The sequence below is a fragment of the Schistocerca gregaria genome, chromosome 5 (genome assembly GCF_023897955.1).
Source record: "Schistocerca gregaria isolate iqSchGreg1 chromosome 5, iqSchGreg1.2, whole genome shotgun sequence".
Classification (NCBI taxonomy): domain Eukaryota; kingdom Metazoa; phylum Arthropoda; class Insecta; order Orthoptera; family Acrididae; genus Schistocerca; species Schistocerca gregaria.
In genome coordinates this window covers 125,987,050-126,006,220 of record NC_064924.1, presented here as the reverse complement: position 1 = coordinate 126,006,220, position 19,171 = coordinate 125,987,050, and the positions used below count along the sequence as shown (strand labels likewise).

The following is a 19,171-nucleotide window of genomic DNA, read 5'->3' as shown; positions in this document are numbered from 1 at the left end:
TTCGTCTTTTGTGCAGTTCCTCTTTTCTATTTTGGTACTTTTGAACTTCATCTCGCACTTCTCTGTTGAAATGCGATTCACCTGGTGAAACTTCTTCTGTCGATAGTCTTTACTTTTAACCGATATGGCAATGCCATCAGCAAAGCGAGTCATTTTGAAACATTCTCCATTAGCTTTTATACCATTGCTATTGGTTTCTCACAAATCCATCACTGCATTTTCTACATAAAAATTAAATAAGAGGAGATAAAGGCCAAGTCCCTGCCTTACTATGTTCAATATCGTACTTGTCTCCTTAAAATTGTGGAATTTTTCTTCCTTCATGTACCGGTACATGTTGTTTATCATTTGAAACAACATTTATTTACAGTTTCTCTAAGTTATTTCAATAATTCTCCAAAAATGTTATCAGTTCGTAAAGATTATATTAGATTAGATTAATACTTGTTCCATAGATCAGGAATACGACACTTCGTAATAATGTGGAACGTGTCAGGTTAATGAAAGATGTCTGTACAAGATATTACATTACACAAAATATTGCATGACACTAATGTTTAAGATTTTTTTTCCCTCCCTTAATTTATATCTAAAAATTCAGCCAATGAGTAGAAGGAGTTGCCACCTAGAAATTCTTTTAATTTATTTTTAAGTGTTGGTTGACTATCTGTCAGGCTTTTGATGCTGTTCGGTAGGTGACCAAAGACTTTTGTGGCAGCATAATTTACCCCTTTCTGTGCCAAAGTCAGATTTAACCCTGCATAGTGACGATCATCCTTTCTCCTGGTGTTATAGCTATGCACACTGCTATTACTTTTGCACTGGGCTGGATTATTAACAACAAATTTCATAAGTGAATATATATACTGTGAGGTTACTGTGAGGATCCCTAGATCCTTAAATAGATGTCTGCAGGATGACCGTGGGTGGGCTCCAGCAACTATTCTGATTACACGTTTTTGAGCAATGAATACTTTTCTACTCAACGATGAATTACCCCAGAATATGATGCCATACGAAAGCAGTAAATGAAAGTAGGCATAGTAAGCTAATTTACTGAGACTCGTATCACCAAAATTTGCAATAATCCTAATAGCATACGTAGCTGAACTCAGACGTTTCAGCAGACCATCAATGTGTTGCTTCCAGTTTAACCTCTCATCAATGGACACACCCAAAAATTTTGAAAATTCTACCTTAGCTACAGACTTCTGTTCAAAGACTGGAGTTGTGCCATTTACTGCACGGAACTGTATATACTGTGTTTTATCAAAATTTAAAGAGTCCGATTGCTGAGAACCACTTAATAATTTTGTGAAAAACATCATCTACAATTACATCACTTAGTTCTTGGTTTTTGGATGTTATTACTATACTTGTGTCATCAGAAAGAAGAACTAACTTTGCATCTTCATCAATATGGAATGGTAAGTCATTAATGTATATCAAGAACAATAAAGGACCTAAGACCGAACCCTGTGGGACCCTGTACTTGATAGCCCCACAGTTTGAGGAATCAGCTGTTGTTTTAACATTACATGAACCACTTATTTCAACTTTCTGCATTCTTCCAGTTAAGTATGAATTAAACCGTTTGTGGACTGCCCCCCTCAAACCATAATGATTTAGCTTATCTAAAAGAATGATGGTCTCTCACCCTCTTTAATGCACTATCGAATTCTTTCCTCAATACTGAGCAGTGCTCAAATTCGTTAGAACCGCTTCGCCTTGTACCAAACTGATTAACGAAAATTTACTCCGGTGACCAAGAAAGTGGTGTTTTCTTCTACTAAATATCTTTCAGGAGCGAAATACCGTTCCTGATATATCCAACTCAATACGTCACTTTAACGGCCTTTTCACTTTTAAGACACTCTGCGGCATCCCTGACTGATGCCGGCCGGAGTGGCCGATCGGTTCTAGGCGCTACAGTTTGGAACCGCGCACAGATTCGAATCCAGCCTCGGGCATGGATGTGTGTGATGTTCTTAGGTTAGTTAGGTTTAAGTAGTTCTAAGTTCTAGGGGACTGATGACCTCAGCAGTTAAGTCCCATTTTGAAACCTGAGTGATTAAAAAAAAATAGTTGACCGCTTGTCACCGTCTGACTTAGAACACTTTTTGTGTGCCATATTGGTCTTACCGAATCCTGTGTACAATCAAACACATTCGCACCCCAGGACAGAAACATCGCACGTGATCCAGTGACATGTATCTCATTGCAAAAGTAAGTTACTCGATTATCAACTAATTGTAGAAATACTGTAGTCTTTTATTGAACGAAACAAGACAAAGGCCTTTACTACGATCCTCGTTGACAGAGGATTCCTATTCTATATGAAGACAACAAGACTTTACCGGTACCTAATCGAAGTTTTAGCTCTTGTCCCGTTCTCACTTTCTTCTTGTCTGGACACATTTGGTGAGGTTGTGCTGTAGCTTGGTGCTACAAGTTTAGGACTACAGAAGTTCGTCCACCTCGTCATCCACGATATCTATAATAAATAAATAAAACTTTGGTACAATCGTCTCGTTTTTTTCTGAGGGACGATAATTTCGTTTCCACAGTGCCAATATGTCGTTTAGCTCTAGAACGTACAGATTCGTTCATCTACTATAATAACGAAAATGCCGGAAGCAGATAGATTTCGATGGATCTTCGTTCGTTTTTAAAAAAGCTAAATGTGAAATTCTTAAACATATAATATTAATATTACAGCTGAAGGCTGCCAGCTCATGTGTTCGCTTAGCATCCCTGGATAAACGTTCATTAATTGCAAGAAATTCGCCGCCCGGTGACGTTACACCTTCAGGCTCTGCCTTACAACACGTCAGAGTCTTCCAAATCAAAGTCTTTACCATTATAGTTCTATTAAGCAATGATAATAATTACAATATTATAAATAATAACAACAGCAGCCACAACAGAAGCGAAAGGAAGCTTTCATCCAGATTTGCATACGTCTAAGAATGTGTTGAGTAAGAATACTGAGTACGAACTACTAATAATAGCAATACTGCAACTATTACTGCTACGGTTCCCAGTAACGGCGTTACTATTACTACCACTATAAGTAATAGTAATATTGAGAAAAATAATAATAGTCTGTGACTATAATAGTGACAGTATAAAATATTACTATAATCTTATATAGGGGCGGTAAATAGCGGGGATGCTGAGTCGCAGGTAGGTACGACTAAAAGACAGTCAGAAAGTAAGGTTTCGGTCAACAAGCCCTTCGTCGCAAATAGACGACATACAAACACAGTCATTCAAACACAACTCAACTGAGTGAGTTGCGTTTGTGTGCGTGAGCGTGTAATCTGTTTCCGACCGCTTCGGTCGCAGGTTCGAATCCTGCCTCGGGCATGGATGTGTGTGATGTTCTTAGGTTAGTTAGGTTCAGGTAATTCTAAGTTCTAATGGACTGATGACCTCAGAAGTTAAGTCCCATAGTGCTCAGAGCCATTTGAAACATTTCTGTTTCCGACAAAGACCTTGTTGACGGAAAGCTCACTTCTTCACTTTCTTTTAGTTGTACTTATCTGCGACCAAGCATCTCCTCTGTTTGGCGAGTAAAAACTATCCTTTTCCATACTGTATTTTTCATTATTTGATAAGAGCACTAAAGAGAGACCAGGTAACATAGGGGGAGAGTGGCTCAGTGATAAGGGAAGATACGTTCTCAGTTGTGTAGACATTACAGTTACTTAAGGAGGTAGATCCAGCAGCTGTGATTTGAAGATGCAGATAACATTCACTTCTCTGATTATGTTAGGTAAATTATTCAATAGTCGGGTAAGATATATAGAAAACAGCTGTGTGATGGAGTCAAGTATGCAGTATTTTGAATTAAGGCAAGATGTATCTGACGCAGGTCCCGAATTCCCGTAAATTACGGGCCAGTAGTTTGTGACAAGCTATACTGTCCCAGATGTGTCCCATCAAATTCAGATTAATGGCATGTGTCGTGCAAGACTCCAGTGTAAGTCCACTATAATGCTCCACAAGCCACTCGATCACTATTATGGTCTTGTAATACGGACATTTTTCCCGCTGGAATATGCTATCGGCATAGGGGAATACATCAGCCGTGAAGGTATGCCAGTGGTATGCAATAATTTTTATTTAGTCTGCAGGTACTACAAACGATTTCCACTGAAGACCAATTGTGTGCCCGCCATAGCATAACACTGCTGTCATCGGTCTACAAACGTGCCGCGAATCATGTTTCCAGCACCTTTTCACCTGAATGATACGTATGCGGAAACGACGATCGACGTTGTGTAACAAGAAACTTGAGTTATCCGACCAGGTGACACGTTTCCATTGATGCATACGTTCCCAACCTCGATTATCTGTAGTCAACTGCAGTCATAAATAACAATGTCGTTTGGTAAAGATGGGAACACGATGTGATGTCTCCTAACCTCACACAAGTTCAACCGTATGCGCTTCACAGTGTATTTCGAAACACTTGTGACTGCACCAACGCTGTACTCTGTCGTCACATATGACAAACTTCACCTCCTGTACCGCTTTACACACTCGTGGATTCACCGTCATTGCACGACTTTATGTACACTGAAGCGCAAAAGGAACTGATATAGTCATGCTTATTTAAATACAGAGATATGTAAACTGGCACTGCGGTCGGCAATGCCTTTATAAGGTAACAAGTGTCTGGCGTAGTTGTTAGATCGGTTACTACTGCTACAATGGCAGGTTATCAAGATTTAAGTGAGTTCGAACGTGGTGTTATAGTCGGCGCGCGAGCGATGGGACACAGCATCTCCGAGGTAGCGATGAAGCGGGGATTTTACCGTACTATCACTTCACGAGTACCGTGAATATCAGGAATCCGGTAAAATACCATATCACCGACATCGCTGCGGCCGGAAAAATATAGTGCGAGAGTGGGACCAACGATTACTGAAGAGAATCGATCAACATGACAGAAGCGCAACCCTTTCGCGAACTGCAGCAGATTTCAATGCTGGGCCTCAACAAGTGTCAACGAGCGAAGCAATCAACGGAACAACATTGATATCGGTTCTCAGAGCTGAAAGCCAACTCGTGTACCCTTGTTGACTGCGCGACACAAAGCTTTACGCCTCGACTGGGTGGGTCAACACCGACATTGGATTGTTGATGACTGGAAACACTTTGTCTGGTCGAACGAGTCTCGTTTCAAATTGTATTGAGTGGATGGACGTGTACGGGTATGAAGACAATCTCATGAATCCATGGATCGTGCATGTTTCCAGAGGACTGTTCAAGTTGCTGGAGGCTCTGTAATGGTGTGGGGCGTGTGCAGTTGGAGTGATATGGGACTTCTGAAAGGCTTTGTCTCCTACAAACATGATAGTCTGTTGCCTGGGTAGATTGTAGGTTCGGTCACGATTTGCCATCTGTAGTTTATTTTTCTAACGTGTGCCGAAAAAACTGGAGATTTTAGAGGTTTCCAGGAGAATATGAACGGTGGATGGAAACCAGTGACCAAAATCGTCATCCATTGAGGCAAGAGAGCATCGCATTCATAAGAGACAAGGCCTATCTATGGACGCTGGTTGAGGTTTCTGGACGTGGGTTCCTATATTCGATTTGGTCATCAAGACACCCTATACAACGCCTTGAAGTCTGTCGCAACATTTCTGCGACATCCTGTATACATTGACAGACAAGAAATATAAGGCACCCACAAAACACAGTAAGATGTCGAACTAAGCTGGGCCTCACACTCACCATCGAAAATGGTTGATGTCTCTATTGCTGTGACATATACAATGAAAGGTCAAAGAAACTGATACACCTGCCTAACATGTGTAGGATCCCCGCGAGCACGCAAAAGTGCCGGCGTGGCATGGACTTGACTATCATTTGGAGTAGTGGTGGAGGAAATTGAGAACATTAATCCTATAGGGTTGTCCATAAATCTTTAAGAGTACGAGGGCATGGGGATCTCTTCTGAACAGCACGTTGCAGGGCATCCCAGATATGCTCAATAATGTTCATATGTTGGGAATTCGGTGGGAAAGCGGAAGTGTTTAAACTCAGAGGAGTGTTCCTAGAGCCACTCTGTAGCAGTTCGGGACTAGTGGGGTGCCACATTGTCCTGCTGGAATTGCACAATGGACACGAATAGATGCAGGTGATCAGACAGGATGTTTACGTACGTGTCACCTGTCAGAGTCGTACCTAGAGGTATCAGAGGTCCCGTAACACTCCAACTGCACACTCCCCACACCATTACAGAGCCTCCATCAGCTTCAACAGTTTCCTGCTGACATACAGGGTCCACGGATTCGTGAGGTTGTCTCCATACCCGTACATGTCCATCTACTCGATACAATTTGAAAAGAGACTCGTCCGACCAGGCAACATGTTTCCTGTCATCAATAGCCCAATGTCGGTTTTGACGGGCCCAGAGGAGGCGTAAAGCTTTGTATCGAGCAGTCATCAAGAGTATACGAGTAGACCTTCAGCCCCGAAAGCCAATACCGACGATGTTTCTTTGAATGGCTAGCACGCAGGCATTTGTTGATGGCGCAGCACTGAAATCTGCAGAAAGATTAAATTTTTTGGTACGTTGGACAATTCTCTTCAGTCGGAGTTGATCTCGTTCTTGCAGGATCATTTTCCGGCCACAGCAATGTCGGAGATTTAATTTTTTACCGGTTTCCTGATACGATGCACTCGTGAAATTGTCGTACGGTAAAATCCCCGCTTCATCGTTACCTCCGAGATACTGTGTCCTATCTCTCGTGCGCCGGAGATAACGCCACATTCAAACTCACTTAAATCTTGATAACCTGCCACTGTAGCACCAGTAACCGATCTAACTACTGCACCAGACATTTGTTGTCTTGTATAGGCATTGCCGGCCGCCGGGCCGTATTCTGCCTGTTTACATAACTATATATTGGAATACGCATGCTGATACCAGTTTCTTTCGTGCTTCAGTGTATAACGGCTACCAGAGAAGATTAGTGTCGTTCGTGTTTAGCATTGTTACCAGGTCTGACGTGATATACAAGGGCCACGAACAGGATCACATTTTGAATGATCAGTGTAAACGATATGGAGATGCTGCAAACTCGTGCACGACAGTGGTAACAGCACCTGACAGAGGTTGGAAGAATCCACATTGTGGTTCTCCATTTGTACATATGGTTGAATAGTACACTATCCAGATTTGTGGAGCATTCAGATGTGGCTGTAGCCCGATGTTGGACTACATGAGGGCTCGTCGTCAAGCTTCTGGTTGACCATATGTCTCTACCACAAGAGAAAATTGCTATAGTGTGCACCAAGTACATCCTAACCGCTTCACATCTGCGCCTGCCATTTGTGAAAGAGTAATGGACTCCACACAACATTGGTTGGAGGTGAGGAGCAGCAATATTAGGAAATTTCCGTCTCATTCGTAGGCTGCTGTTAACACCAGAACACAAACAGCTGGAGTCGTCCTATTACTGGGAAGCATGGATTCTTGATCAAGGGAGTCGCATCGTGTTCAGCGATGGATCACAATAATGCACTATCCCAGACGAGTAAAGCACTATCACAGATGACCAACGTCGAAAAGTAGGAAGACAGCCTGGAGAGATGTCTCATTCTTCCAATATTTAGGAGAAGCACAGCGATGTGAGTACTGGCGTCATTTTAGGTCTAGGTATCAGGTCAAAGCTGATAGTCATTGACGAAACGGCATTTCTCAACAGGACCTGAAGGACGATGGTTCAATCCCACGTCTAGCCATCTGGTTTTAATTTTTCCGTGATCACTTCAGGCAAATCCCCAGATGGTCCCTTTGAAATGGTACAGCCAGCTTCCTTTTCCATCCTTCCGTAACCCGATGAGGCCTATGACCTCACTGTTTGGTCCCCTCCGCCTTATCAACCACCCAACGAAAGACCAGTTAAGAAAGGTGTCGGCTAGCTTTTCTCTGTTGAGAATAGAATGGTTATATCATACCCTCCTTATCAAAACGATTCGGAGCAAGCGCCCAGGTCAGAGTGAGAGCTGCGTCATATTAATAACACAGATCTGCAAAAAAAATTTTTTTTCAAAGTTATTTGAAATTTGATAACTGACTTTTATGTACTTTTCAGCGCTGATTTCAAAATTACAATCCATTTTTTTCTATCACGTCAGGTTTTCTTACAAAAAAGTATGTTTTTGTATAATAACAAAAGTTAAGCAATTTATCACATTCTTTCCAACGTTATAAAATTTTATTTTATTTATGAATCATGTTCTAAACTAGATTTCCTGTACACTTCCATTTCTCTTTAAGCTCATAAATCCTTATAATAACGCTCTGGCTTTCTGTAGAAACTTCTTTTATTGCTTTTCCGGCTGTGGACTCGTTGTGGATCATCTCTTTTCATCATCCAGCGGTAGTCCGCTATCATGTTGACGTTCCACCTTCCTTGATATCTTCTTTCCATTTCTCTCATGTCTTGGTGGAATCTTTCACGCTGTTCTTCACTTACATCACCATGGTTTGCAGGAAAGTACTCAAATGTGAGTGGAGAAAATTGACTTTAATGCTCAAGTTACAGCCCAGCTTCTTAAAGTTGTCGAGCATGTCTGCGCGATTGTCTTGCAGTACTGATCTCTTTTGTTTCCTAGGAAACCGGTACAACTAATTCAACTAATTTAAAAGATGTCCACGCTGCATTTTCCTTTGTTTCCACTTTGTCCACAAAGTTGGAACCTGTCATAAGTTTTCTAATGTCTGGTCTGACAAGGATTTCTTCCTTTACCTTTGCCTTGGATAAACCAGGAAACTGTCCACAAATATATCTGAAACACTCCCCTTATTTTGACAATACGTTAACAAATTATGTCATCAGCCCCAAATTAATGTGAAGTCGATCTACATTATCTATCTATATCATCCAAAGAATCTGGAGGAGGGTGTATTGGTACTTCAGGTCCATGAGGGACAGGTCGAACGGCTGATTGAATGTTACAGTAAGCAATATCCTTTTTGTTTTTCAAAATGAAACCTTGTACTTTGCAAGAAGAAAAATAGCAGTCATCACTATGATTTTTGGACTCGCTCCAAACCATCCGTATTCCTAAACTTAAGGATTGTTTTTTACGTTGAAACCATTGCCTCAGTCCTTCAACACACACTGAACAAACTTTGTATGGGGCCCAAGGCTTATCTTGATCGCCTATCTTATACCAAAATAGGCGAAATATACTTTTTCAACAAAATCGGAAATGTTTCTTTGTTGCTTTTTAATGGTATAGTTACCACAAACGAAGCAGAAGTGATTTGGGGAGTTTATACATCCTCTGGTAGCCAATGTCCATTGTCCATAAAGCAAGTTCACAACACAAGAAAACAGTCACTACTTTAAAGCACTAGTAACAACACGTGAACAGCACAGAGTAAAGAGGTACTGTGAACTGAAGGACAATAGCAGAAGCTCCCTGCTTGGTGATGGCGGGGAAAAGGAGCGGCGCGACAGACAGGCACTGACATGAAAATGCAGATGGTGTCTCCTAATTACTCTTTATTTTACGTATATCGAGTAGAAAAACTACTAAATAACAGTTTATGGAGATCCTAAAAACCAAAATTAAAACTCACTAGAGTGCTAAAATATCGGAAAAAGCTAAAACTACGTATATCTAGAATAAGTCTAAATAACAGTTTAGGGATGTTGTGTACATAGTTCCGCGTAGTCAACGCGTACACATCTTTCCCACTAGAGCGCGCTCCGCTAAGCACAACAGCGCAGGCGCAGCGCTCGTCCGTCTCCGCACTACGAGATAGCTCTCCCTTAGAGACGGACCAAATTCTGCTTCCGCCGATCCGCGTATTAATATGTAATGCAGCCAATGAGATTGATACTAACATAGAACCTTTTCTCCTCGCGGATCACACTCGCGCAGTGATACCTGAACGCGAGAGGTATAATAACGAGTGCACAGACCTCCGATTACTCAGTCTGCATTAGTCTGCATTTATCTGCACCAGTCTGTACCAATCTACATTTGTCTGTACCAGTCTATAGTCAAGTTTCAGTCTGCACCTAATATGATTATCATATTCGTGTACATAGCCATGAAGAGAAATGTATAGACACTTTGTCAAGTATCAGAGATATGTGAGAATAAGATTAACGTACCAAGACCAAAGGAACTTCAGATTGTCAATTGTAAACAGCATCCAGAATCATGTTAAGTAATATTTATGCTTTTTATTATGTGCGTAAAATTAATCAAGTTCTGTTTAAAGTTGGTCACCGTCAATCTGCTACTCTAAGCGTGCAAGTGGCATTTGCATCGTCTGACCTAACTGCAGAAGATAAACACGCCACGATAAGACCACGAGACATATTGCTGACACTCACCTACTTCGTTAGAGCGGCAAGTCAAATAATATGATGGTGTGTGTACCGAAGGTCTTACAGTACGCACACCACAAGAGAGATCCTAAAAACAAAAATTCAAACTCACTTGAGTGCTGAAACATCGAAACAAGCTAAAACTAGAGAAGCTGTTTGTGACTTAACTGTACGTGATGGAATTTTTGCACTATTTTTCCCGAAATCAGCGTTGAAAACACTATAAAAATCACTTAATAAATTTATAACAGTTTTTACGTTCTTTATAAATTTGACTCAAATTTGTAATCGCTGAAATGACATCACATACCCTCTCAACATTTGAAGCTCCATTTCGTTTTCTCCTCTTCTTCAAGGAGCTTCAACTTTTTCGTCAGGACATGTGCTTTCGCTACCGCGTCACGTTCCCGCAACGCCACCACGCGCCCTTCTGCATCAAGGTGGGCAGTGGTCATAATAGATTTGCTGACTTTAGCTGGTGGAAACCATCAAAACTGTCGACTACTGTCGACTTTCAATAAAATGCCGATCACCGAAAGCGAGTGTAGATATTCCGGTAGTGTCATCGGAAGGACAGCAGTGACTCCTCGAAACACGGAGGAGAGTGTGACCCTGCCGACCCCCGGCAGCTGTTCCCAAGGGCGCGGCCGTTGTCCCGAATGCAGCGCCGTCGAAATAAAAGGCAACGGAGCGGTAGGGAAGCCCGCACAGGACCACGCTGCCGATACGCCGGCGACTCGTATAAAGCGACGGCTATTAGGTCTGGCTGGGCTGGGCAGGTCCCGGTCGCATTTACGAGCGCGTTAGCCGCTAATGCCGCCCTCGCGGCTCGGCCGACAGGTGGCCTTGCAAATTTCAGGCGCCTCTGCCGCCTTTACGGGCCGTCCGCGGCCCTCCGGCGTCTCCAACAGAGGCGGTGTCGCGAACGGAGCGTGACCAGCCTCCAATTCCTGCGCGGTGCCGAACATGTATTGGAAACGTGGCTGGCGACGCGTGTGGCATTCGTTTTCTGCTAGAAACAAGTTTGGGGTCTACATCTACATCCATGCTCTGCAAACCACCGTGAGGTGTACGGCGGAGAGCACTTCCCATCGTACCAGTTACTAGGGTTTCTTCCCGTTCCATTCTCGTGTGGAACGCGGCAAGAATCATTGTGTGAATGCCTCTGTGCGTACAGCACTTATTCTAACCCTATCCTCACGATCCCTGGGCAAGGGATACCTAGAGGGTTGTAGTATATCGCTAGAGTAATCATTTAAATCTTGAAACTTTATTAATAGGCTTTCTCTGGATAGTTTACGTCCTCCTTCAAGACTCTGCCATTTCAGTTCCTTCAGTACCATCCGCAGCTCGTGGTCTAGTGGCTGTCCGAGCAATATGGTACCACGTTGCAAATGGAAAATTCGCCACAAATCAGCGTCTTCATGCCATCGGACTAATGGACTCTCCACTTTGTTCCATTTGCCACCTCATGGATGACGATGTCCATCAACTCACTTGTGCTGCCACCAGTGACGTCTGGAAACTTGGCCGACAGCTCGTTGCCTGTTACCTCCACGTTCCGCCGGACTCGACTGGCCCATGGACTTTTATCCATCCTGAAGATACTTATTTCCCCGCCACCATAAGTCATGCGATTGTAGGGGTCAAGGGATGGACGATCACCTACAGGCATAATGATGGCGACAAATCACGCCTAGATTTCTGGCAGTACTTACGGTATTGACCGTCTAGGTATGGTTGAACTACAGACAACACGAGCAGTGTACCTCCTTCCTGGTGGAATGACTGGAACTAATCGGCTGTTGGATCCCCTCCGTTTAATAGGTGCTGCTTATGCATGGTTGTTTACATCTTTGGGCGGGTTTAGTGACATCTCTGAATAGTCAAAGAGACTGTACCCGTGATGCAATACCCACAGTTAATGTCAATTTTCAGGACTTCTGGGAAACATGGTGATGCGTGTGTATAAGAAATGGTACATATCAATGGCTAGAGCATCTCTGCTGATTTCAGTTATTAATATGCGCCACGACGTAATCGCAGGGCGCACAAATAGGGGGCAGGCATGTCAGAATAAGTAGATCAATCGTACACTCCGCAATTTCGGATGCTACCGGCTTTGCTTTTGATTCATACCACAAACCCGTTGTAGTTTCCTCTTCTCCTGCGTTGAAGACTCAAAGTTATATGTAGTAAGCTGCCCCTGTTAATACCACGTAGTTACAATCAAACTAATGGTGTACCAAGTGCTGCAGTACTAGACATATACATCACAGGACGCTGTTACATCGTAGGTATGTTTATTAATCGGTATATTCGCTGAATATACTGAAAAAAAAATAGTTCCAAATTTTTGTCACTATAAGCAGTCATAACGCAGTGTCAGTGCAGGAAAAGGGGAAGAACTATCAAACACATAGCGGTGACTGTGGCTCGTTTATTTTGCTGGGGTCAGAATTTACACGGTGGGATCATTATTGATGGTCTCCATACTCAGCAACATGATGCACCCATAACACGTCGTGGTTAGCAGTATATCCGATGTAATCTGAGTGATGTTCTTTCGTATGATATCCTTCACAACGGGGAGATTCCGGATATATCCCTCAAAGGCACGATCTTTCAAATGCACCATAACCATAAATAACTTGGATTTAGGTCGGAACCATGCCACATATCTTGGAATTTCCTAGAGATGATGCAGTCCTTACTAATAGTTTCTCGAAGCAAATCTTTCTCCTGGCAAGCGTCATGTAGTGTCGCTCCATCTTGCAGGAGAATTGTAGTGTGGACACGGTTTGCGTCCTTGCAAAGTAGGAGTCACATGCTGCACAAGGAGACCCTTTTAACATGCAGAGTAGCACTTAACAGGCTCACGAGGTGTCATCTCCTCGAAGAAAACCTGAATAAGAATGAAGGATCTTGTCAGACCGCACCACGTAATCACATAAGCTGAATGTAGAGGATGTTATTGCACAAAATGTGGCGGAGTAGAACCCCATATGCGTTAGTTCTGTGCTTTCACGGCACCGTGCAGGATGATGTGTGCCACGTCCGTCCAGAGAATACCCCCCAGCCACGTGTCATCCATTTCCATGCGTGCCGAAAAACGAAGGACAAAGACACGGCGTTGTAGCCCACCTTGACGCTTCATTTGGTGATCATTCTGAATTTTGCAGGGATGTCAGTGTAAAACGTGCTGCAAAATCTTATGAACTCTTGATCTATGGAGAGACAGTTCCAACGACACAGTCCGAGCGCTGGCTGAAGAATATGAGGTACGTGCTACACGGTCGGTCATAGTTATAGCAGCCTCATCACCAACCGCTACGACAACGGGACACCTCCCTCTCCCTGCTATACTACCTGATTCGCCTATCCTTTAAATTTCTTGACTGTAAAAAAATGAATGAAATGAGCGTATGGCATCGCTGGACGGGAGGCCCCAGCCGGGGAAGTTCGGCAGTTAAGTACACGTTGTAATTTCAGTCTACGCCATATTGGGCAACTTGTGCGCCGATGATGAGGATGAAATGATAATGAGGACAACACAACACCCAGTCCTCGAGCGGAGAAAAACTCACACCAGGCAGGGAATCGAACCCGGGCCCGCTTGTACGGGAGGCGAGCACGTTACCACTTCTTTTTATAATTTTGTTCAGCATTGTTCGTTTCGTTTAGTCTCGGCGGACGTTATAAGACATCTATTCAAGCTGATCGTTGATTCCTTCACTCAGTTACTTTATTACAGAGGACAATCGGCCCTCTGACCGAACACGCTAAGCTACCTTGCCGGTATCGCTCAGCTAAGCAGGTGAACGCCTTGATTGTATTATTTAGCCCATTTACTGACATGGGGTCTCTTCGCAGCTATTACCGCAACACAGCACTGGTGTTGCTGCCGTTCTGATACAACTTCTTCACCAGCAGTGCACGGTCACTCTTCTTAATAGCCGTTGCGTTTCGCATGGGATGGTGGTGGTGGTGGTTAGTGTTTAACGTCCCGTCGACGGCGAGGTCATTAGATACGGAGCGCAAGCTCGGGTTAGTGAAGGATTGGGAAGGAAATCGGCCGTGCCCTTTCAAAGGAACCATCCCGGCATTTGCCTGAAACGATTTAGGGAAATCACGGAAAACCTAAATCAGGATGGCTGGAGACGGGATTGAACCGTCGTCCTCCCGAATGCGAGTCCAGTGTGCTAACCACTGCACCACCTCGCTCGGTTTTCGTATGGGAAAAAAAAATGGTTCAAATGGCTCTGAGCACTAGGGGACTTAACTTCTGAGGTCATCAGTCCCCCAGAACTTAGAACTTCTTAAACCTAACTAACCTACAGACATCACACACATCCATGCCCGAGGCAGCATTCGAACCTGCGACAGTAGCGGTCGCGCGATTCCAGACAGAAGCGCCTAGAACCGCTCTGCCACTCAGTCCGGCTCGCGTGGGAAATTCCAAACTTCTTAACCCTTTACACCTACAGTCATTCCACAAAAGAAATGACCGCACGTCGTAAAGCGACAAACAGCATACTGATGTCAAAACAGGAAACATTCCACATTCTAACCGGTACAGCGCCATATCACCACGAGGTGGCTGAAAGTGAAACTGTTATTTTCTTCACCATACTCCGCGAGCGCGGCGATTAATAAACATGTAAATGACGTTTCGGCGTCTCTGCTATGTATACAGGGTGTGTCATAATTAATGGCGTATACGCATACAGTTGAAAGTACACTATACCAGAAGCAAAAAAGTCTCATTAAACACAGGGTCGAAAATGCATATGTTAAGGGCTACGAGCAATTTTTCATCTTCGATACTGTGAAACAAATCTCTTCTACTGCAACTTCTCTGCTTTCCATATTTTGGGAACTGGTAGTATGGACCAATGCAAGAAAAAAAGTCCAATAAACATGTGCTGCCGGCCGCTGTGACCAAGCGGTTCTAGGCGCTTCAGTCTGGAACAGCGCTGCTGCTACGATCGCAGGTTCGAGTCGTGCCTCGGGCATAGTTGTGTGTGTGTGTCCTTAGGTTAGCTAGGTTTAAGTAGTTCTAAGTCTAGGGAACTGATGACCTCAGATGTTAAGTCCCATAGTTCTCAGATGCATTTGAACCATTTGAAACATGTGCTCTAAAATGCATACGTTAAGAGCTATGAGCACTTCTTCACCTTCGCTACTTTGAAACGTAACTCTTCTAATGAACAAATGCTCATAACTTACAACGTATGCATTTTACAGCACATGTTTACTGGACTTTTTTCTTTTTTTGGTCCATACTGCCACTTCACAAAATAAGGAAATCAAAGAGCATGCAATAGAAGAGATTTGTTTCACAGTATCGAAGATGAAAAATTGCTCGTAGCTCTTAAGGTATGCATTTTCGACCCTATGTTTGCTGAGACTTTCTTGCTTCTAGTATCGTCTACTGTCAACTGTGTGTGTTTACGTCATTAATCATGATACACCCTGTAGAGCCCGCATTGCGGCACTTGGAACGCCGTTGGTTTAATTATAACCACCAGCAACATCCTAAATGTCGTAATGTAGTGCAGGGTAAAGTTTGCTCCATGTCCACGTATAAGGCAATAAATCTTTCTTGATTCTTGCTTTCTCAGTGTCATAATTTAACGTTCTGTGTTAATTCAGCGCTCGAATGGTGGAGGTTATCTTCTGCCTAAATTAGTTGTTCCTTTTCTTTATCATCCGCAACAATAAGCTCAAGAAACAACAAATAAGAATATTTACACGTATCTGATCTGGAAATACGAAATTTTAAATTAAATTCAGAGTCAAAGATATCTTTATAAGGTGTCCAGTGGCTGGCCTATCTGCATACATCTCCTTGAAAAGCCTGTAGGCTTTAGTTACAGTTAATTCAGGTGATAGGTACTCGAGCTGAATCCTTCGCCCGCCCTATTGGCTGGGTTGCTTCAGTGGACTTTTAATATGCGCTCTACATTGATCGTTGAGTGTGTCGGATGTAGCCTGAGGGCGATTTGAGAGGTTACAGCGGTTAGCACATGGGCTGCTAATTTCAGATTTAATTATGTACTGTAGTATCCAAGTAATGCATCGATGTGTAACGGAATATCTTGGACAACATTCTTACCTTCACTGGATAAGTAATAATGGAATGTACATTCTCTGTGATGGGGCAATGGTGGTTTACTTTCCTGAAACCGTTAAATGAATGCTCTTCTATATCTTTATTTACCTAAAATCAGCTTATTTTAGAGCAGCCAGGGGACATACATATTCTGTCTTGAAATCAAAATGTTATAAAATTGCATATCTGATATTGATAGGCATACAAAGTATTATGCCACATTACTTTTTTCTAGCTTAAAACTTTTAGGTAATAATGACGAATAATGTTCTTGTACATACCATTTCTGATATAGTTTTTCAGGAGCGTCTTTCCCGTCTGTAGAAACATCAAATTTTGACTGTTGTCCTACTTTTTTGCCAATCCTCTTCTTATTTGATGGATTTATTTTCCTGCGTTCCCTTTTATTGAAAGTTTTTGGACTCTAATCCACAGCAGCCACTTGACTGATGTAAAATGTTCTTCCAGGAAGGCAAGCCCCACAACTACAAAGAGCTCAACTAGTAAAGAGGGGAAAAGACAGCCTTTGTTACGGAAGTGTATCTCATATTATATACAACTTTATTCAGGTGAATATTCAACACAGCCCAAAATGTTATATACAACTTTCTTTCATGGAGGTCTTCACTTCCCTTTGGCTGTGCTGGATTAGATTAATTTGTAGCACTTCAACTACAGACCCACATATAATACATAACTCAATGTTGGTTATTTCACTGTAAATTATTTTCATAAATGCTATTTACTTGTTTATCAGTACAATGCCCATTTTATGTGTGTTCTTGTTAGCATCACTGTGTGACAAAACCAACTGACAGTGTTCATGCAAGGCATCTCATACAGCAACTATTCCCTGTGGTAGGGAGTTAGTAAACTACTACACTTTGCGTTGGGCACCAGATGTATTTTGGTGAATGCAACGTTTCTCCTCCTCAGAGCCCTCACATATCCTTAAATGAAAGCATTTTTATATCTTCATTGCTCAAATATTAGCTCACTTCAAGGTAGCCACAAGAGCTACATATTATTCCTCAAATCAAAATATTGTGATGTTGTGTACAGAACCATGTCTACGACATCCTGCCTCTCCTGTATCCAGTGCTGAGCGTGCCTCCCTCTGCTGCTGTGTCAGGGAAAACTACAAAAATGGTCGCAGAGCTCACCAGCCGTGGTGAGACTTCACTGCATTGTCTGTGTCGATACTTTTCTTGCTGCATACGAGTCCATTTCTTGTGTCCAAGTGTGTGGGATACTCGTACAACCCTGCGTGATCAAGTAAACAACACACCCAGCTTACCAAAGAAAGTGAGTATGCAGAATAGGAGAATGACATGAAATGAAACTTCACACGTTGGGAGGATATGTGATTTTATTTCAGTGACTATAAAAACGATTCAAATTCACAAAGAACTTCACCAAAAAAGCTGACATCTCAGTACCACTTTTCAGCCTCCCTAGCCTCACTGTATGCATTTAAGATGTTTGGCATAGGTGTCATAGAACCTTTGTATCCTCTCCTGAGGGAAGCTGGTCCACAAGTATTGTAAAAGGTCCTCTGTACCCTGGATACTCGCTCTGGGACAGTGCTGATGTATGAAATGGTCGCACATATGCTCCATTTAAAACAGATCTCGAATCTTGCTAGCCATGGAGTACCTCAGCATCACATAGACAGGTCGTAGAGAAATGTAGCGTGTATGGACGAGCGCTGCCCTGTCGCAAAATGCCATGATGTTACTCTCGCATGAGAGGAAACATACGATAACATGGGATCTGATGTACCATTGTGCCTTCAGACTTCTTTCAGTCACTACCAGCTGACCTAAAGTCATAACTGATGTCAACTGACAATCATGACATCAGAAGTAACATCGCTGTGCTTCTCCAAAACACTGGAAGAAAGGTATATCTCAGATTGCCGAAATTCTCGCCAACGATAGTCGTCTTAGTAAGAAACCAAGATTTTTCGCTGAACACGATGTGATGCAGTTAATCAGCATTCCATGATTCTTGATCGAGACACCACTGCAAAAGCAGCCGTTTATGTCCTGCTGTCAATGGCCGCCAGTGCGTGGTATGGTAATTCCCTAATCCACCTGGTGCTAGTTTGCAGCCAACGGTGTGGGATTGCACAGAATGGCCCAGGCACACACAGATGTGAAGGGTAGCGACGTGCTTGGTGCAAAGTATGGCGATCCTCGTTTGTGGTGGTCTGTAATATTGACCACAAATATGCCTCGAGTTCGTATACTGTCTAACACTAGGTCACTGTCATACAAATGCCCCACAAATCTGCATACTACTCGATTCAACGAGCCGGCCTAGTGGAGACCCACAATGGATGCTGTAAATCTCTGATGAGGGGTGACAACACTGACTCAAGTAAGTAGACGACATCTTCGTATCCTTCAGTGAACAGTCAACATTTGTGTTCAGATTCCCTATAAACTGTATCTTCTATTAATAGTGAATACGAATTCCACGAATGTACTTTTGTGACCAGTCTCCCTGTCACAGAAAATTGCAACTCTGATTATTTTCATTTGGGGAAATAATATGTGCAGCTACAGAGCTACATTCCCATCTGACCCCGTCTTTTGTGTGCTTCACTTCTTTTGTCAGATAGTGTACTCCTGTCTGTCCTTTGTGGCACTAGCTGGGAGAGACCGTTGAGATCCTGCAGGGT

General features: G+C 42.9%; 1 non-coding gene across 1 annotated transcript; it reads right to left on the bottom strand.

The window, feature by feature from the left end:
* Positions 1 to 14,521: 14,521 nt before the first annotated feature.
* Positions 14,522 to 14,594, bottom strand: Trnaa-cgc (transfer RNA alanine (anticodon CGC)). The gene has a single exon. It is a non-coding gene; the product is annotated as a tRNA-Ala (tRNA).
* Between the last annotated feature and the right edge of the window lie 4,577 nt (positions 14,595 to 19,171).